At 59.7% G+C, this 20767-nt stretch overlaps 2 protein-coding genes across 7 annotated transcripts in view; one reads left to right on the forward strand and one right to left on the reverse strand.

Annotated features, from left to right (window-relative positions):
- LOC102455798 (dedicator of cytokinesis protein 2-like) overlaps window positions 1-20767 on the reverse strand; it is a 427487-nt gene that overhangs the window by 121434 nt on the left and 285286 nt on the right. The gene's annotated exons all lie outside the window — the stretch shown is intronic.
- LOC142825635 (uncharacterized) overlaps window positions 10624-20767 on the forward strand; it is a 66868-nt gene continuing 56724 nt past the window's right edge. The window contains exon 1 of the mRNA XM_075917671.2: window positions 10624-10970. The gene's annotated coding sequence lies outside the window, so the exon portion shown is untranslated. The remainder of the gene's footprint in view (window positions 10971-20767) is intronic.

Genomic DNA, 20767 nt, shown 5'->3' on the forward strand with positions numbered 1-20767 from the left:
TTAGAGGAGTGAGGTTCTGGAACGGCCTTCCAAGGGAAGTAGTGGGGGCAAAAGATCTAGCTGGTTTCAAGATTAAATCAGCCGCTTTTCCGGAATAAGCTGCGAGCTGTCTACACTGGCCCTTGAATTTCCGGAAAAGCAACGATGCTCTACTGTACAAAATCAGCCGCTATTCTGGAAAAACTATTCTGCTCCCGCTCGGGCATAAGTCCTTATTCCAGAACACTGTTCCGGAAAAGGGCCAGTGTAGACAGCCCAGTAGACTTTTCCGGAAAAAAGCCCCGATCGCGAAAATGGCGATCGGGGCTCTTTTCCAGAAAAGCGTGTCTACATTGGCCACAGACGCTTTTCCGGAAAAAGGGCTTTTCCGGAAAAGCAGCCTGCCAATGTAGACACTCCTTTTCCGGAAAAACTGAAAACAGAATAGTATTCTGTTTTAAGCAGTTCCGGAAATTCATGCCAGTGTAGACACAGCCGATGGGTTTCTGAAGGGGATGGTTTGATGAGATAACAGGATCTTGGTAACTACTTTACCATTCATTATTGGTGGGAAATAGGTCAATGGAGGGATGATAGGAGTTACTATAGAGAACTTTCTGGGAGTCTGGCTGGTGAGTCTTGCCCACACGCTCAGGGTTTAGCTGATCGCCATATTTGGGGTCGGGAAGGAATTTTCCTCCAGGGTAGATTGGCAGAGGCCCTGGAGGTTTTTCGCCTTCCTCTGTAGCATGGGGCACAGATCACAGCTGGAGGATTCTCTGCATCTTGGGGCCTTCAAAGTATTCGAAGGCTTCAGTATCTGAGACATAGGTGAGAGGATTATTCTAGGTGAGATTCTGTGGCCTGCACTGTGCAGGGGGTCAGACTAGATGATCATAATGGTCCCTTCTGACCTTAAAGTCTATGAGTCTATGATGGAGCAAGGGGAGGAGGAAAAGGTAGAGGTTTAGGAGATATTTATTAATAACTTGGGTGCCGCAGTGGCACATCCAAACAAGCCACATGAACTCAGTGCTGGTGCACAACACAAAATTCATTCTGCTCACGGGAGGAAACTCTTGGGCTATGTCTCCACCGGCTGTGTCTTGTGCAAGAACATGTCCCCGCTGCCATGTGCGAGCTGTGCTTTTGCACAAGCGCATCCATGGCAGTGTGGACACTCTCTTGCCCAAGAAAGCTCCAATGTCCATTTTAGCCAGAGGGGTTTCTTGCGCAAGAAATCCCTGCCAAGCATCCACACTGCCCTCTTGTGCAAGAGAGCTTACACCTGTTAGAAAAGAGCGAAGCTCTTGTGCAAGACGCCCTCGCTTACCATGCCGGACTGTAAATTCCTTGTGCAAGAGCAGGCAGGCAGTGTGGCTGCCCTGTGGGTTCTTGTACAAGAAGCCGCAAGAACTAATGTCACACACATTGGGTCAATGCAACTGCAGGATAGTTGCATGCGGGGGGTTTGGTGGGGGCCAAACTAATCCTTGTTGATAATAGGAGGATGTTGGGAAAAGCCCTTCGAGAGGGGTGACATGACACCTTTTACTTCTGATCATGTGTCCATCTTGCCCCAAGCATGTTACCTCCAGAGGCGTGGCTAATGGGAGGGGAAGGGGGTGTGGCTAATAGGGCACTACCAAAAATTATACAAACCTGCCGCCCATGGCTTCAGATTCACACGGCTACCCTTCCGATACTTGCATAAGAAAAGTCACCTTTAGCTTCCCAGCTAGCTCAGAATTCATGGGCAAGATAAGAACTAATGAGCCCCTACTGAAGTGAAAGCTGCTTAACAGCTTCTAACTCCAGCTATGAACTATAGGTCATTTTTTCCCTGAAGGACAGACAGAATCATAGATCACTAGAACTGGAAGGGACTCGAGAGGCCATCAAGTTCAGTCCTCTGCTCACATGGCAGAGCCAAGCACCATCTAGCTAGACCAGCTCCAACCTGCTCTTAAATATCTCCAGAGATGGACAGTCCACCCTCCCCCACAGGCAGGTAGCTGATTCACAGATGTCTGAGAGGGGAATGCCCTGGATATATGCAGTTGATGCAGCCATGGCTCTGGTTGAGCATGCAGGAAGTTCTTTGCCAAAGGCTGTGTATGCCACTCTTATGCACTCCATTATCCATTTGGAGAGTCTCAGAGGAAATGGGGAGTCCCAGAGATGGTTCAGCAGTTGAAATGAACAATCTGTTGGTTCTGCGGTTATGGGTGGTTCTATCTATGCAGAACACGATGGCCCTGCAGAGGTCGAGGGTATGGAGCATTGCCTGTGACTCATCGTCATGTGTGAGGCTCAGGAAAGAAGACAGGTAAGTTGATGGGTTCATTGCAATGGAACACAGAGGGGACCTTCGGCATGAACTTGGAGTGAGGATGAAGTACCACCTTGTCTTTATGGAAGACTGTGAATGATGGGTCTGTCATGAGGGCCCCGATTTCTCCAACCCTTCTGGTGGATGTTATAACCACAAGGAAGGCTACCTTCATGGAGAGGTGGAGCAACGAGTATGTTGCCATCGGCTTGAAGGGCTTTTGTGTTAGGACCCTAAGAATGAGAGTGAGGTCCCAGCTGGGGACTGGTGGTTCGATGGGTGGGTAGGTGTTTTGCAGCTCTTTAAGGAACCTTTCAGTTATGGGGTGTGTGAACACCGATGCATTGTCTACTGTGATGGCGGAGAGATGGACTTTGAGGGAGCTGAGGGAAAGGCCCAAGTTATTAAGCTCCGAGATGTATTGCAGGACCGCAGGTAGTGGAGCTGAGGCCACGTTGAGGTTTCTTCTTTGGGACCAAGCAGAGAAGCGTCACCATTTGTACAGGTAAGATTTCCGACTGGATGTTCTGTGGCTGTTGAGGAGAATTTCTTGGACTTGATTTGTGCATTGGGATTCCAGCGGAGTGAGCCACTGAGAGACCACGCCTGGAGCTGGAGAGTGCGGATGTATGGCTGAGGAAGGCGACTGCAGTGCTGGGTGAGGAGATGTGGGAGATGCCATGGCCGCTTGGATGACATTTGGAGCTGGTAAGTGTACCACGTCTGTCTCGGCCAGTCCAGGGCTCTGAGGATAATGTTGGCCCTGTCCATTCGGATCTTGTTGACCACTCGATGGAGAAGAGCTATCGGTGGAAAAGCACAGAGGAGTGCTACGCCCCAGTGGATCGTGAGTGTGCCTCCCAGGGAGTAAGAGCCAATGCCCGCATGTGAGCAGTACTGCGGGCACTTTTTGTTGGCATGGGTTGCAAATAGGTCTATCTGGGGAACACTCATCATTGGAAGATTTGGTGTAGGATGGTGGGCTCCATTTCCCACTCGTGGTTGGAGGAGACGTTCCTGCTGAGAGAGTTCGCTGTTATGTTATCTTTGCCTGCGAGTTGTGGGGCAACTAGGGTTATGTTGTGTGCAATGGACCAAGTCCAGAGGCGGACTGCTTCCTTGCAGAGAGGTAAGATCTGGCCCCTCCCTGCTGTAGAACATTGCAGGTTGGCTGTCGGTAAAGATCTGCACCGTGGAGTTGGAGATGTGGCCTCAGAAGTTCTGGCAGGCATAGAATACCGCGTGGTGCTGGAGGGGACTCTGCGGGTGACCATCGGGCTTGTGTGGTGAGGGGCCGAGGGGAGCTCCCCAGCCTAGTGAGGACGCATCCGTGGTAATGGTAGTGGAGGGGGCTGGGGTGTGGAAGGGGACGCTTTGTGCATTTAGCCACCGTTGGAGCGAGTTCCTGATGGTGAGTGGCACCGAGAGCAGCTTGAGGAGGCCGTGTCTCCCTGGTCTCACTGTGCCAAGCCAATGCTGTGTAGTCTGGCATGAGGCACGACCGTGGTGGCTGCTGCCATGTGGTCTAAGAGCTGGAGACATGCTCTGGCGGGTAGCTGGGAGCTGTGCAGTGGAGTTGGATGAGCTCCCGTATGGCCAGGAACCTGTGATGGGGCAAAGCTGCAGGGGCCATGGTGCAATCTAATCAGGCCCCTACGAACTCTAGTACCTGGGTTGGCTGGTGTTGACATTTTGAGAGGTTTATCTGGAGGCCCAGGGATCGAAAGAGTCCATGGTGGTACTGACTGAGTTTTGTGTCTTGAAGGGAGTCAGCCCTTAGAAGGCAGTTGTCCAGTGAAGGGAAGATGGACACTCCCTGCCTGTGCAGATGAGCTGCGACTACTGCCAGGACCTTGGAGAATCCCCTCGGTGCAGTGGAGAGGCCGAAGAGGAGTACCATGTACAGAAGTGGTGTCCACCCGTGTAAACCAGTGCACGGGGTGGATAGACACGTAGAAGTACGCGTCCTGGAGGTCGAGAGTCGCTAACTAGTCATCTTTGTTGATGGAGGGGCGGATGGTGGAGAGGGTAACCATGCGGAAGACGTGCAGGGGTCCCAGTAGGGTCAAGGGGAAGACACAGGCACAGGTGGTACCCAATGGGTGGGCTGCCAATGAGGTATCATGGGTTGTGGCTGAAGTGTCTTCCTCTTAATGGAGGCATGCCTGGGTGAGACCGCATTTGGGAGAGAGGCAGCTTCCTCCTCGCTAGATACAGGAGGTGCAGAAGCTGCTGGAGAGAACCTGGCTGGCACCGAAAAGCGGAGTTGTGCGCACCGAGGTAACTTTGAGCTGTTCTGCAGATGCACAAGGGTAAGTCTGAGGCACGGAGCAGGCAGTACTGTGTCTGTGAGCCTCTTGACTTGCCGGGTACTGGAGAAGGTGCGCACGCCGACAGTGTCGAGCGACAGCACCGAAAAGCGGAGTTGTGCGCACCGAGGTAACTTTGAGCTGGTCTGCAGATGCACAAGGGTAAGTCTGAGGCACGGAGCAGGCAGTACTGTGTCTGTGAGCCTCTTGACTTGCCGGGTACTGGAGAAGGTGCGCACGCCGACAGTGTCGAGCGACAGCACCGAAAAGCGGAGTTGTGCGCACCGAGGTAACTTTGAGCTGTTCTGCAGATGCACAAGGGTAAGTCTGAGGCACGGAGCAGGCAGTACTGTGTCTGTGAGCCTCTTGACTTGCCGGGTACTGGAGAAGGTGCGCACGCCGACAGTGTCGAGTGACAGCACCGAAAAGCGGAGTTGTGCGCACCGAGGTAACTTTGAGCTGGTCTGCAGATGCACAAGGGTAAGTCTGAGGCACGGAGCAGGCAGTGCTGTGTCTGTGAGCCTCTTGACTTGCCGGGTACTGGAGAAGGTGCGCACGCCGACAGTGTCGAGCGACAGCACCGAAAAGCGGAGTTGTGCGCACCGAGGTAACTTTGAGCTGGTCTGCAGATGCACAAGGGTAAGTCTGAGGCACGGAGCAGGCAGTGCTGTGTCTGTGAGCCTCTTGACTTGCCGGGTACTGGAGAAGGTGCGCACGCCGACAGTGTCGAGAGTGAAGCTTTGGGAAAGCAGAGCACGGGATCTGCACAGGCGGCGCCATGGCTATCTTGAGTTTTTGTGCCTGTTTCAGCATTGAAGCCAGGTCCTGGGACTCTTGGGGGGCAATGGGTGATTGCAGCCCTGGCAAGCTGTTTTCTGGAGCCCCCACAGGGGACGGAACTGGCTTGGGTTTGTGGGATCGCCCTGTCTTGGGGGGAGGGGATTCCCTGCGAGTGTCTGCATGTGCTTAAAGGCTGCAGAGCTCGCAGGTCAGGCACCTGAAGCCGCCGTCTCTGTCATCGCCACTGCGGGGCTGAAGGGCGGATGTGGGGGACCAGGGTCCAGGGTCCAGGGCGGGTCTCCGTGTCGTCAGAGTGAGACAGGTTCCAGGCTTGGCTCTCGCTTTGTGTGCTCCGGCTGTCGGGATTCTGCAAGGAGCCGCTGAATCCTGCCATGGAGCTCCCCAGGCAGCGGAGCTCAGCGGAATAGACAAGCGGCAGATAGATGGCGCTTGAGCTCAGACCGCTCTGAGGGGGGCGGTTCCAAGGAGGTTTCTAAGGAAAAAAGTGTCCTGAGACAGAGTGAATGAAATAAAATCACTAAGCGTGGACGGGAGAGCCCGTGTGGGTGAGCCCGCATGGGGAAAGCGGGAGGCAGGGAGCCTCCGCTTAGCTGCAGCTCCACAGCTGATTGCAAAAGAATTTTGTTTGTTGAGTGAAAGGAAGGCAATTTTAAGGCTGAAGCTGACTAAACTCTATGGGCTGAGGAGCTGCATGCAGGGAGCCGTCCGGGTTCCGAGTGATGCCACCGGCAGCCGCGGAGGAGCTGAAGGGACCGTAGGCCGTGCATGCTCATTAGCTGCCTGGCACGTGGAGGGTGCTGCACATATGCAAACTACCTACCACTGGCACTGCTATTGAAATCTTCCGGCCGGGCGCACTGCAGCGCCCAAACACCTAAGGAGGTGCACTCACAGGGACACTCCTCGAAGAAGAAGATAATGGAGCAAGTAATTAAGGAATCCATCTGCAAACACCTGGAAGATAAGAAGGTGATAGGGAACAGCCAGCATGGATTTGTAAAGAACAAATCACATCAGACCAATAGGATAGCGTTCTTTGCTAGGATAAGGGAGAAGCGGTGGATGTGGTATACCTAGACTTTGGTAAGGCATTTGATATGGTCTCGCATGACCTTCTTATCAAAAAACTAGGGAAATGCCACCTAGATGGGGCTATGTAAGGTGGGTGCATAACTGGCTGGATAACCGTTCTCAGAGAGTCGTTATTAATGGTTCACAATTCTGCTGGAAGGGCAGAACAAGTGGGGATCTGCAGGGGTCTGTTTAGGGACAGGTTCTGTTCAATCTCTTCATCAATGATTTAGATGATGGCATAGAGAGCATGCTTATTACATTTGCAGATGATCCCAAGCTGGGAGGGGTTGCAAGTGCTTTGGAGGAAAGGGTCATAATTCAAAATGATCTGGACAAACTGGAGAAATGGTCTGAGGTAAACAGGATGAAGTTCAATATGCAAAGTACTTCACAAATGCAAAGTGCTCCACTTAGGAAGGAACAATCCATTTCACACGCACAGAATGGGAAGCGACTGTCTAGGAAGGAGTCCTGCAGAAAGGGATCTAGGGGTCATAGTGGACAAGTTAAACATGAGCCAATAGTGTGATGTTGGAGCAAAAAAGGCAAACATGGTTCTGGGCGGCATTAACAGGAGTGCTGTGAGCAAGACACGAGACGTCATTCTTCCGCTCCGCTCTGCGCTGGTTAGGCCCATTGGGAGTATTGTGTCTGGTTCTGGGCAATATGTTTCAGGAAAGATGTGGAGAAATTGGAGAAGGTCCAGAGAAGAGCAACAAAAAGGACTGAAAGTCTAGAAAACACGAGCTCTGAGGGAAGGCTGAAGGAATTGGGCTTGTGTAGTTTGGAAAGGAGAAATCTGAGAGGGGACAGGATCGCGGTTTTCAAGTATCTGAAAGGGTGCTCCAAGGAGGAGGGAGAATTGCTCTCCTTGGCCTCTGAGGACAAGGTGAGAAGCAATGGGCTTAAACTGCAGCCAGGGAGGGTTAGGTTGGACATCAGGAAAACCGTCCTGCCTGTCAGGGTGGCTAAACACCGGAATAAATTGCTTAGGAAGGTTGTGGATGTTGGACAGACATCTCTCAGGGATGGTCTAGATGCTGCTTGGCCCTGCTGTGAGGCAGGGGACTGGAGCCTTGTTTTAATGCCCTGTCCTTACTAGCCAGATGGTCTGACGTACGTGGGCAACGTGCCCAGCCTGGAGAGGCTGGTGCATGTCACTTGTCTTTGAGAGAGGGGAGAACTAGGCCAGGAGCACACTCTGCCCCGGCTTCTGAGCTGGGGGAATGTGCTGGGGCTGCCTGTTGATGGTCCGGGACTGTCCCTGTGCTGGGGCGTGCCTGGCTGTGACACCCGGCGCCTGCCAGAGGTGACATCTGTTGGCTGACTCAGCATCACAGCACGAGGCAGCCTCTCGTGGTGGATCTGGAGGGCTCAGCAGTTCCATGGCCCAGGTTTTACTCCCAGCTCTCTCCCACAAGAAGCAGTGGGGAACAAGGTACCCCCAGAGCTGTCACAGGCCCCAGTCTGCGAGGTCTGAGAGATTCTGGCCCCGGCTGGCTTGGGACCTGGCCAGCGAGCTACTGAGCCTTTTGCCTGCAGAGCACTAGCTCCCCAGAACTCCTTTCCCCACGGCCAGCGCAGTCCCAGCTGCCCACGCTGCCGTGAACAGTTCTCTCTGCCAGGAATTGGCAGAACCCTGCACTCCCAGCCGACCTACCCCCGGGGTGTCTTGGAAACGAGCCCCGGCTCTCCCAGGGATGCCAGTCAGCGACGCCCACGAGGCAATCCGTGGCCCGACTCCGTTTTCATGCTGCCCTGAGAGCACCGCAGAGCTGACTCCTCACCCACCCCTGCCCACACGAGGAAACAGAGCAGCCACGACAGCGCCCTGGCGGACAGGAAGGGACGCTGGACGGAGCATGAGCTGGGCCTCTCGGAGAGAAAGGGGCCCACCTTTCGCCCCCGCTAGCCCCAGGCTGGCAGGGGTGGGGGATGGAGCATTTCTAACCCGATCCCAGCGCTGCAGGCTCCCTGGGACTCTGGTGAAGTGCACGGGATGCAGGAGGGCACCGGCAGGCACTGGGCCCCGGGCACGGAGCTCAGGGGCCAAGTGGTGGGGGGCAGGGCCCTGGGGGCCTTGCCCTGCCCATGTAGAGCTTGTTCTGCGGAGCACCTCACCCCAGCAGCAGCGGGGCGTCCAAGGACACGGGAGAACACGCCAAGGACTCAGCTAAACAGTCCTGAATACAAATCCAGCCATTTGCATAACACTGGAAGTGCAGCGGGGAGCTGCGTCCTTAGCTGGCCCACGGCTGCCCTGCCCAAAGACCCTGCAGGGCCTTGCTAGGCAAGCGGCAGAGAGTCCGGCAGAGCACACGGGCCATTAGCCACCCGAGGGATCCGTATCCGGCCGGCTGGACTTGCCTGCCGAGCGTGGAACGATCACACGAGCGGCTGGATCCCGCCCATGGCTCGGCTGTGGATGCAGACGCCTGGTGTGCGCCAGGGGCTGTGAACACGGGACGTAGGGCAAACTGGGAGCGTGCCACACGCGGAAAATGGGCCGCCTGCGCCTGGCACACTCCCCTCCTGCCCGCCAGCCCCGGGGCAGGAGAGACTGACGCTCTCCCCTCTGGTCAGCACGGAGCAGAGCCCTGGCTCTGGCCCGAGGAGCAGCCCGCTGGCACCCTTGAGAAGGGGCTCGCCGGCAGGGAAGAGCCTCCTCCCCTCCCCAGAGAGTCCAGCGACAGAGACACCGGGACTCGGAAGCAGCGACAGGCCGACACGTCTAACGCGGCCGAGCTGGCCAGGGAGTCGTGTGCAAACGGCTGTTCCAGCAGTGGCCGGCGGTGGCCGGGTGACCACGCTGGCTGCCCCCTCAGCCCCGTGACTGGATTTCCACGTAGCTGCTGCCTCCACACAGCCAGAGAGCGCTCAGCTGGGGATGGGGACGCGGGGCGCTTGCTGCTCCAGCTCTCGGGGAGACGGGCCAGCCCGCCAAGCAGCATGGCCACTCCCTGGTGATGTCACAGCCCCACCACCGGGCAGGGGGCTGCTGGAGCTGCCTGACTCAAGCTGCACCAGGGCAGCGACTGGGGGGCTCCAGCCAATGGCTCGCACAAGAAATGTGCTTGCCGGCAGGCTGAGGGAGGGGCTCAGGGCATGAGGGAGATGGTCTCCTCTCCCCCCCGGAAACCAAAGGCCGTCCTGCCCCACACTGCTCCATGGCCTGGCTCAAAGCTCTGGATCCCGGCCCCTGCCCTGGCTCCCCTCGCCGCTTTGGCACAAGCCCCTTCTCTCCACGTTCATGGGCTGATCACCTCCCAGCCGCCGTTGTGCAAGGCCCCTTCGCCCTGCCAGCGGGACACAGCTCCCAGCCCGGCGGCCCCTACCCGCAGGCACTATGGAATCGGGGGCGCAAGCCCTTCCCCAGCCTACGGCGGCGCCACTGGGCCCGACTCCACAGATGCCGGGGGACAAAGGATGAAAAGCGGGGCGGGGGCGGGGCCTCAGTGTAAACGAGGGAAGGGGACGGGGACACGGCGCCCGCTGCCCAGAGGAATGGACCCGGACCCGGGACCCTAGGGAGCAGCACTGAGCACCCCTTGTCCAGCATCCTCCCCCTGGTCTCCGAGATGGCGGCTTTCCCAGGGCCTGGAGGCTGACGAGGCGTCTCACGGCTTTGTGGGGCCACGGATGAGGAGGGGAGAGGGGCAGCCAGAGCCTCAGCTGCAGGAGCCGGAGGAGGGGCTCCAAGCTGGTGGCCCCAGGGACGGGGTGAAGTGCACCAGGCCCAGGCCCCTGCTCACGGCTCCGCTTAGTCTCCTCTTTTCTAGGCTGAAAAGCCCCCGACTTTAAATCTCTTGGCAGGGGCCCGCCCCAAACCCCTCAGCATGTTTGGTGCCTTTTCCCGTGCCAAGGGGCCTTTATTGGGGCTGCAGCCACACCCAGAGCAGCCGGGCCCAGGACAGGCCACCTCTGGGTCAAACTCCCCCAGCGCCAGGCTGCCTGGCCCTGGCTGCGAGCAGACACTGCCCCAGCCTGGAGGGCCAAGGGCCGGGGGGAGGCGCGGTCACCACACACAAGCCCCAGCTGGGCCGGGCTCTTCTCCAGGCCAGCCCGCGGCACAGACCCCAGCTGCTGCAGCCCCTGGGAATCCAGGGCCAGTGGCCCCGCTCCCGCTGCCCGCCGGGAGACCCCGAGAGGAGGCGAATCCCCGCCCCGAGGGAGCGCTGCTGCCCGCCCGGGCTCTGCTGGCTCCGCTTCGGCCCCCCGGCCTTTAGTGCCTGGGGCTTTGCCAGCCCCGGGCCGAGACCCCGCGGCCTCCCCAGCTCCCCTCCCCGTGGGCGGCCACCCGGCTCCGACTGCCGGGCCCGCCCCTGCCTCCTCCGCACGCGCCCGGCCCCCGGCCCGCCTGCTCCATCGCTCGGCGGCCTGCGTCCCGGCTCCTGCTCCGGCCCGGCCGCCAGTGCAGCCCGGCAGCGCCTGCCGGTCCCGAGCCTGCGCCGCCGCCCGCTCCGCCGAAGGGCCAGGTGAGGGGCCGGCAGACGGAGCGGGGAGCCGGGGGGAGCGGGGGACAGGGGCGGGGAGAGCGGGGGGGAGCGGGGGACGGGAGCCGGGGGGAGCGGGGGACAGGGGCGGGGAGAGCGGGGGGGAGGGGCGGGGGACGGGGGGAGGGGGGAGCCGGGGGGAGCGGGGGACAAGGGCGCGGGGAGTCGGGGGGGGAGCCAGGAACAGGGACGCGGGGAGTCGGGGTTGGGGGGACGGGCGGGGAGAGCGGGGGACAGGGGCGCGGGGAGTCAGGGGGAGCGGGGGAGTCGGGGGGAGCGGGGCACAGGGGAGTCGGGGACAGGGGAGTCGGGGGGAGCGGGGGACCGGGGTGCGGGGAGATGGGGGGAGCGGGTCACAGGGGAGTCGGGGACAGGGGAGTCGGGGGGAGCGGGGGACCGGGGTGCGGGGAGTCGGGGGGAGCGGGGGACCGGGGTGCGGGGAGTTGGGGGGGGGGGCAGCGGGGGACGGGGGGGAGCGGGGTGCGGGGAGTTGGGGGGAGCGGGGCACAGGTGCGTGGGGAGTGCGGGGGGGGGGGCGGGGGAGCGGGGGAGGGGGGAGCGGGGGACCGGGTGCGGGGAGTTGGGGGGAGCGGGGCACAGGGGAGCCGGGGGGAGGGGGAGTTGGGGGGAGCGGGGGGGGGAGCGGGGGACCGGGTGCGGGGAGTCAGGGGGAGCGGGGGTGCGGGGAGTTGGGGGGAGCGGGGGGGGGAGCCGGGGTGCGGGGGAGGGGTGCGGGGGGGGGGGGGGAGCGGGGGACCGGGTACAGGGAGTTGGGGGGGAGCGGGGCACAGGGGGGGGGGGAGCCGGGGGGGGGAGGGGAGTCGGGGGGGGGAGCGGGGGTGCGGGGAGTCGGGGGGGACCGGGGGGAGGGGAGTCGGGGGGGGGAGCGGGGGACCGGGTGCGGGGAGTCAGGGGGAGGGGGGGGGCGGGGAGTCGGGGGGGACCGGGGTGCGGGGAGTCGGGGGGGGGGAGCGGGGGACGGGGGAGCGGGGAGTCGGGGGGAGCGGGGGACCGGGTGCGGGGAGTCGGGGGGAGCGGGGGACCGGGTACAGGGAGTTGGGGGGGAGCGGGGCACAGGGGAGTCGGGGACAGGGGAGCCGGGGAAGGGGGACCGGGGGGAGGGGAGTCGGGAGAGAGCCGGGGGGAGGGGCAGAGGAACCCAGGAGGAGAGTCCAGGGGATGGGGGCCAAAGGGACCCTGAAGCTGCTAGCGAGGTGTCCTAGGGTCCCAGTTTCTGAGCCCCACCGAGGTTAGTGGCGCCGTGGAGCTGGTTTTGAGTGGGATGGGCAGGGTGGGGGCTGGCTCAGAAAGCTGCAGACAGGGAGCCAGCTCAGTGCCAGGCCCTAGTGGCCTCCCTGGGGAGGGGGAAGAGACGAGCGCTGGGAGCCGGGGCGGACACACGAGGCTGGTGCCGGGAGCCCCAAGGGCCTGGCTGGGGGAGAAGGTTGCCGGGCTCTGCCGTCCATTCCCTGGTTCCCAAGGGCCTGGGAGGTGCCCAGCCTGGAGTGTTGGGACCTCATCCCCGGCCTCCTGCCTGCTGCCCTCTGCGGAGCTTCTCCAGCCTCGCAGGCTCCGCCCGCCCCCCCCCCCCGGGGAGCCTGGTGCAGGCAGGAAGGGGCAGCGGGGAGAGGCTGCCTCACACGGAACGAGTCTGGCCCGTGGGGCCCAGCACCAGCTCAGTCCCCCTTTGGGTGCTGCAGTCCCCGGCGTGGTCCTGCCTGGCGCCAGGAAGCACCCAGCTGCGGAGACAGGCCCCAGGCCTGCCCTCTCCTCCCGTGGGGTGCGGAGGGGAGACGTGCGGAGCCCTGTATGGATGCAACGTTTCTATCCGCAGCCGCCCAACAGAAGCCGCGTGTATCTGCATCCCCAAATCCGCGGATTTGCAGGGCCCTGGAGACGTGGCCCCTGGCAGGAGCCATTAGAGATGCCGAGTGAAATAAACCTGCCCCCACGTCTCTGAGGAGGGAATGTTGGAAAGACCAAAGTTCCTTGGTCAGCCCCTGTCCGCACCCCAGGCCTCTGCCCCCTTGCTCGCTGCCCCAGGTGTCTCAGCCTTGGCCTCTGCTCAGGGAGATCTCACGGGTGGTTGGTGCAAGCCCCTGTCCCACCTACAGCCCCGCCCCCCCATGTGGAGGGGAACATGCCCTCGCCACCCTGGAGCACTGGGGAGGGGAAGGGAGGCGGGGCAGCGAGCCAAGCACTCCCCAGCTGTCCTGGAGCACCGGGAGGGAGGCAGTGCGGCTTCAGGAGCACCCGGGAGTGGGAGGCGCAATACAGCTCCCTGAGCACCCGGGGGGGGGGGAGGAAAGTCAAGGGGGGGCACAGTGCAGCTCCCAGAGCACCTGGGGGGGGAGGAGAGTCGGGGGGGCGCAGTGCAGCTCCCAGAGCGCCTGGGGGGGAGGAGAGTCAGGGGGGCGCAGTGCAGCTCCCAGAGCACCCGGGGGGGAGGAGAGTCAGGGGGGGGGGGGGGGCGGGGGTGCGCAGTGCAGCTCCCAGAGCACCCGGGGGGGGGAGGAGAGTCGGGGGTGCGCAGTGCAGCTCCCAGAGCACCCAGGAGGGAGGAGGCAGCTCAGGGGGGGGCGGGGGGGCGCAGTGCTGCTCCCAGAGCACCCGGGGGGGAGGAGAGTCGGGGGTGCGCAGTGCAGCTCCCAGAGCACCCGGGGGGGAGGAGAGTCAGGGGGGCGCGCAGTGCTGCTCCCAGAGCACCCGGGGGGGGGAGGAGAGTCGGGGGGGCGCAGTGCAGCTCCCAGAGCACCCGGGGGGGGGGAGGAGAGTCGGGGGGGAGGGGGGGGCGCGCAGTGCAGCTCCCAGAGCACCCGGGGGGGGGGGAGAGTCGGGGGTGCGCAGTGCAGCTCCCAGAGCACCCGGGGGGGAGGAGAGTCAGGGGGGCGCGCGCAGTGCTGCTCCCAGAGCACCCGGGGGGGAGGAGAGTCGGGGGTGCGCAGTGCAGCTCCCAGAGCACCCGGGGGGGGGGAGGAGAGTCAGGGGGGCGCGCAGTGCAGCTCCCAGAGCACCAGGGGGGGAGGAGAGTCGGGGGTGCGCAGTGCAGCTCCCAGAGCACCCGGGGGGGAGGAGAGTCAGGGGGGCGCGCAGTGCTGCTCCCAGAGCACCCGGGGGGGGAGGAGAGTCGGGGGGTGCGCAGTGCAGCTCCCAGAGCACCCTAGGAGGGAGGAGAGTCGGGGGGCACGCAGTGCAGCTCCCAGAGCACCCGGGGGGAAGAGAGTCGGGGGTGCGCAGTGCAGCTCCCAGAGCACCCGGGGGGGAGGAGAGTTGAGGGGGCGCAGTGCTGCTCCCAGAGCACCCGGGGGGGAAGGAGAGTCGGGGGGGCGCAGTGCTGCTCCCAGAGCACCCGGGGGGAAGAAACGAGGGGGGCGCAGGAGCACCCGGGGGGGTGGTCACGCGATTCCAGCCCCCCTGGCCAGGCACACGTGGAGTGTGGCAAGACTCCGTAGGCGTAGCCACGAGGCACCTCTGGAAACCCGTGTGTGCGTCCGTCTCGCCCTGGCTCTGGGCCTGCCACGTGCTGGGCGGGGTGTTCCTCACGCTTGGGCTACAGCCACACAGCTTCCCTCTTCTGCAAAGGCCTATGCAAATGAAGCACGGATTAGTATATTGCCATGCTTCATTTGCATAATTAATTACGAGCCATTGTTGTGCTTGAACGGCTCTTGCGCAAAAACGGCTCCTAATTACTTATGCAAATGAAGCGCGGCAATATGCTAATCTGCGCTTCATTTGCATAGGCTGTTGCGGAAGAGGGACGTTGTAGTCGTAGCCTTGGTGAGCCGTGGGTTTGAGGTTAGGTGCGTTTCTGCTGCGGGTCCTTGCGCCAGGAGCAGAGCGGGACACGGCCACCTCCCATCCGCCTCGGCACGGTGAGCTGGAGATGCGGGAGGGGCCGCTCAGGTGGGGCTGTGTGACCAGTGAAGCTGGGCATGGCTGCCTACCCGGCAGGCCTGAGTACAGGGAGCACTCAGCGGTAGCCCATGTGATGCCTCAGGGCCACGCAGGTAACGCTGTATGCGGCCTGCAGCGGTAAATAGGCTGGAGCCACGGGCCTAGCCAGACACAAGAAGCCAGGCGGCAAGAACTGGCCTCGCCTTGCCACTGTCACCAGCCAGGGGCCACCACGTGGGAACTCTCTCGGGGGGGTCACGTGGGCTCTCCACATACCACTGCCCCCACCCGCCCCGGCACAGAACGCCTTGCCACTGTCACCAGCCAGGGGCCACCGCGTGGGAACTCTCTCGGGGGGGTCACGTGGGCTCTCCACATACCACTGCCCCCGCCCACCCTGGCACAGAACGCCTTGCCACTGTCACCAGCCAGGGGCCACCGCGTGGGAACTCTCTCGGGGGGGTCACGTGGGCTCTCCACATACCACTGCCCCCGCCCGCCCCGGCACAGAACGCCTTGCCACTGTCACCAGCCAGGGGCCACCGCGTGGGAACTCTCTCGTGGCTCACGTGGGCTCTCCACATACCACTGCCCCCGCCCACCCCGGCACAGAACGCCTTGCCACTGTCACCAGCCAGGGGCCACCGCGTGGGAACTCTCTCGGGGGGGTCACGTGGGCTCTCCACATACCACTGCCCCCGCCCACCCCGGCACAGAACGCCTTGCCACTGTCACCAGCCAGGCCATCGCGTGGGAACTCTCTTGGGGGGGTCACGTGGGCTCTCCACATACCCATGCCCCCGCCCACCCCGGCACAGAACGCCTTGCCACTGTCACCAGCCAGGGGCCACCGCGTGGGAACTCTCTCGGGGGGGTCACGTGGGCTCTCCACATACCCATGCCCCCGCCCACCCCGGCACAGAACGCCTTGCCACTGTCACCAGCCAGGCCACCGCGTGGGAACTCTCTTGGGGGGTCACGTGGGCTCTCCACATACCACTGCCCCCGCCCACCCCGGCACAGAACGCCTTGCCACTGTCACCAGCCAGGGGCCACCGCGTGGGAACTCTCTCGGGGGGATCACGTGGGCTCTCCACATACCCATGCCCCCGCCCACCCCGGCACAGAACGCCTTGCCACTGCCACCAGCCAGGGGCCACCGCGTGGGAACTCTCTTGGGGGGGTCACGTGGACTCTCCACATACCACTGCCCCCGCCCACCCCGGTACAGAACGCCTTGCCACTGTCACCAGCCAGGCCACCGCGTGGGAACTCTCTTGGGGGGGTCACGTGGGCTCTCCACATACCACTGCCCCCGCCCATCCCGGCACAGAACACCTTGCCACTGTCACCAGCCAGGCCACCGCATGGGAACTCTCTTGGGGGGATCACGTGGGCTCTCCACATAACACTGCCCCCGCCCACCCCGGCACAGAACACCTTGCCACTGTCACCAGCCAGGGGCCACCGCGTGGGAACTCACTCGGGGGGATCACGTGGGCTCTCCACATACCACTGCCCCCGCCTGCCCCGGCACAGAACGCCTTGCCACTGTCACCAGCCAGGGGCCACCGCGTGGGAACTCTCTCGAGGCTCACGTGGGCTCTCCACATACCACTGCCCCCGCCCACCCCGGCACAGAACGCCTTGCCATTGTCACCAGCCAGGGGCCACCGCGTGGGAACTCTCTCGGGGGGGTCACGTGGGCTCTCCACATACCACTGCCCCCACCTGCCCCGGCACAGAACGCCTTGTTGGGAAGAAGCAGGAGCCACGGTGACCCCAAGTGACCTCTCTGTGCCATCTAGCACTGCTAGCAGTTCCCTGTCCAGAGCACTGCCCTGCGGGAGTGGGCCTGCCTGAGCTGCATGTCTAGCGCGGGCAGTGAGCCAGGCAGGCGCCAGACACGGCGCAGACAGCCTTTCGGGAGTCAGGCTTTACTTGTGGTGAGCTGTGCTCCCAATCCGTCACGTCCACCCCCAAGGTCATCGCAGGTTGGAATGCAGAGGTCACCTTCCTCACGGATTACTGTGCTGCTTTAGGATTTACACTATGGTAATAACTGGAAGCCACAAATATCTAGTGCAGCGTTTCCTGATGCCAGGCACCGGCTGCTGCCGTGCTAGTCTGTGTCAGGGCCTGGCGCCGGTCCCCGAGGAACACCGAGCAAGGGGAATTACTCATCTGGAAAACAATGGAGGGCTTTTTCATCCCCATTCGGTGCAACCTGGCTTTCCCGGGAGTGAATACGGGTTAGGGAAGCACACCAAGGGTGCCATTTTGGGGAAGCGAGGGGCGCAGTAGTTCCCCCCCAAGTTTGAACTCCTGGATTTCATTCTTGAGGTCTGCTTAAAGCCCATGTCCTGACTCCAGAGGCAGCTCTTAAATGCACAGAGTTTGAGAACGGCCACGCTGGGCCAGACCAAAGGCTCGTCCAGCCCAGCACCCTGTCGGCCGACAGTGGCCAGTGCCAGGTGCCCCAGAGGGAGGGGACACAACAGGAAGTCCTCATATGATCTCTCCAGGGAAACAGAGGTCAGGGTCCCATCAGTTTGAGAGCTTGCAGCTTTGCATTTAAGCCTGGGAGTTTGTTATAAAGAGGGAGGTGGGTGACTCAGAATGCAAAAGGCCAGACATTCCAGTCACCCTGAAAACACTGCCGGTACTCCACGTAAAAGATAGGGGGCAGAAGAAAAGGAACAAGTGTGGTGCTGTAGGGTTCTGCATTTGGATCAAACTTACACTTCTTAGAAATGTTCTTGGAAAATGGGTAAACCAAGACTTCTCCAAAGCTGACTGCAAAGAGTTAAAGGGATTTCTCAAAACCCAGTGGCTACGTCTACACTGGCATGATTTTCCGAAAATGCTTTTAACGGAAAACTTTTCCGTTAAAAGCATTTTTGGAAAAGCACGTCTAGATTGGCAGGATGCTTTTCTGCAAAACCACTTTTTGCAAAAAAGCATCTGTGCCAATCTAGACGTGGTTTTTCGCAAAAAAGCCCTGATCGCTATTTTCGCCATCAGGGCTTTTTTGCGGAAAACAGTCCTGTGCTGTCTACACTGGCCCTTTTGCGCAAAAGTCTTTTGGAAAAAGACTTTTGCCCGAACGGGAGCAGAATAGAATTTCCGCAAAAGCACTGACAATCTTACAGGAGATCCTCAGTGCTTTTCCAGAAATTCAAGCGGCCAGTGTAGACAGCTGGCAAGTTTTTCCGCAAAAGCAGATGATTTTGCGGAAAAACTTGCCAGTCTAGACACAGCCAGTGACTGGGCAACACTAAGGCAGATGGAATTCAGTGCTGATAAGTGCAAAGTGATGCACATGGAAAAATATAATCCCAGCTATAGATACAGAAATAATGGGGTCAAGAATAGCTGTTGCCACTCAAGAAAGATCTTGGATTCATTGTGGAAAGTTCTTAGAATCATAGAATCCCAGAGCTGGAAGAGCCCTCAGGAGTCATCAAGTCCAGCCCCCTGCCCAAAGCAGGACCAGCCCCAACTCAATCAACCCAGCCAGGGCTTTGTCAAGTCAAGACTTAAAAACCTCTAGGGATGGAGATTCCACCCCCTCCCTAAGTAACCCATTCCAGGGCTTACCCACCCGCCTAGGGAAATAGTTTTTCCTAATATCCAACCTAGACCTCTCCCACCACAACTTGAGACCATTGCTCCTTGTTCTGCATCTGTCACCACAGAGAACAGCCTCTCTCCATCCCCTTTGAAACCCCCCTTCAGGAAATTGAAGGTTGCTATCAAATCCCCTCTCGCTCTTCTCTTCTGTAGACTAAATAAGCCCAAATCCCTCAGCCTCTCCTCGTAGGTCGTGTGCTCCAGCCCCCTAATCATTTTGGTTGTCCTCTGCTGGACCCTCTCCAATGCGTCCACATCGTTTCTATAGTGGGGGCCCAGAACTGGATGCAATACTCCAGAGCCGAATAAAGGGAATAATCACTTCTCTGGATCTGCTGGCAATGCTCCTCCTAATACACCCTAATATGCCATTAGGGTATGTCTACACTACTCCCCTAGTTCAAACTAGGGGGGGTTATGTAGTCATACGGAGTTGCAAATGAACCCTGGGATTTGAATTTCCCGGGCTTCATTTGCATAAAGCCGGCCGGCGCCATTTTTAAATACCGGCTAGTTCGGACCCCGTGCCGCACGGCTACACGTGGCACGGACTAGCTAGTTTGGATTAGGCTTCCTAATCTGAACTAGCTAGTCCGTGCTGCGTGGCTACATGCAGCACGGGGTCCGAACTAGCCGGCATTTAAAAATGGCGCCGGCCGGCTTTATGCAAATGAAGCCCGGGAAATTCAAATCCCAGGCTTCATTTGCAACTCCGTATGACTACATTACCCCCCCAGTTCGAACTAGGGGAGTAGTGTAGACATACCCTAAGTCTTCTTGGCTACAAGGACACACTGTTGACTCCTATCCAGCTTCTCATCCACTGTAATCCTCAGATCCTTATCTGCGAACTGCTACTTAGCCAGTCGGTCCCCAGCCTGTACCAATGCTTGGGATTCTTCTGTCCCATGGGCAGGACTCTGCACTTGTCCTTGTTGAACCTCATCAGATTTCTTTGGCCCAATCCTCTAATCTGTCCAGGTCACTCTGGACCCTATCCCTGCCCTCCAGCGTATCCACCTCTCCCCCCAGCTTAGTGTCACCCACAAACTTGCTGAGGGTGCAATCCATCCCCTCATCCAGCTCATTAATAAAGATGTTGAGCAAAATTGGCCCTAGAACAGATGCTTAGGGCACTCTGCTAGAAACCGTCCGCCAACCTGACATCAAGCCGTTGATCACTACCCATTGGGCCTGACAATCTAGCCAGCTTTCTATGCATCTTACAGTTCTTTGATCTAATCCGTACTTAACTTGCTGGCAAGAATATTGTGGGAGACCGTATCGAAAGCCTTGCTAAAGTCAAGGTCTATCACATCCACAGAGCCAGTTACCTCATCACAGAAGCTAATCAGATTGGTCAGGCACGACTTGCCCTTTGTGAATCCATGCTGACTATTCCTGATCACATTCCCCTCTTCCAAGTGCTTCAACATGGATTCTTTAAGGATCCCCTCCATGATTTTTCTGGGGACTGAGGAAAGGCTGACTGGTCTGTAGTTCCCTGGATTGTGTGAAGTTTCCTGAAAATATCTGCTCTGTGCAGTGTAGTCTAAAAACTAAAAATCTAAATATTGGGAGTCATTAGGAAAGGAATAGCTAAGACGACCAAATGCCATGTTGCCTCTACATAAAGTCATGGGGTGCCACATCCTGAATCCTGTGTGCAGATCTGGCCACCCCATCTGAAAAAAGATGTATTGTAATTGGAAAAGGTACAGAAAGGGCAACAGAAATGATTAGGGGTGAGGAACAGCTTCCAGAGAAGGAGAGAACACCAGACTGAGGCTTTTTCAGCTTGGAAAAGAAATGACTAAAGGCTGGGGGGACGTGTTAGAGCTCTAGAAAATCATGAATGGCGTGGAAAAGTAGAATAAGGGAATGTTACTTATTCCTTCACTAACGTAACACAAGAAGCTGACCCAATTCAATGTGTAGGCAGCAGACTTCAAACAAACCAAATTATTTCGTCCGTCATCTTTTATTTCTTTACAGTCGTCTTGTGAAACTCTTTGCCGGGGGTGGTGGAAAGACCCACAACATAACGAGGTTCCAATAAGAACAAAATCAGTTCAAGGACAGCAGGTCCATCAGTGGCTACTAGCCAGAATGGGCAGGGATGGTGTCTGGCTTCTGTTTGTCAGAAGCTGGGAATGGGCGACAGGGGAGGGATCATGATGGCTGCCGCTTCCGTTTCTTCCTTCTGAAGCGCCTGGCAATGGCCGCCGTTGGCAGACAGGACCCTGGGC

The sequence above is a fragment of the Pelodiscus sinensis genome, chromosome 4 (genome assembly GCF_052426305.1).
Source record: "Pelodiscus sinensis isolate ZL-2025 chromosome 4, ASM5242630v1, whole genome shotgun sequence".
Classification (NCBI taxonomy): Eukaryota; Metazoa; Chordata; order Testudines; family Trionychidae; genus Pelodiscus; species Pelodiscus sinensis.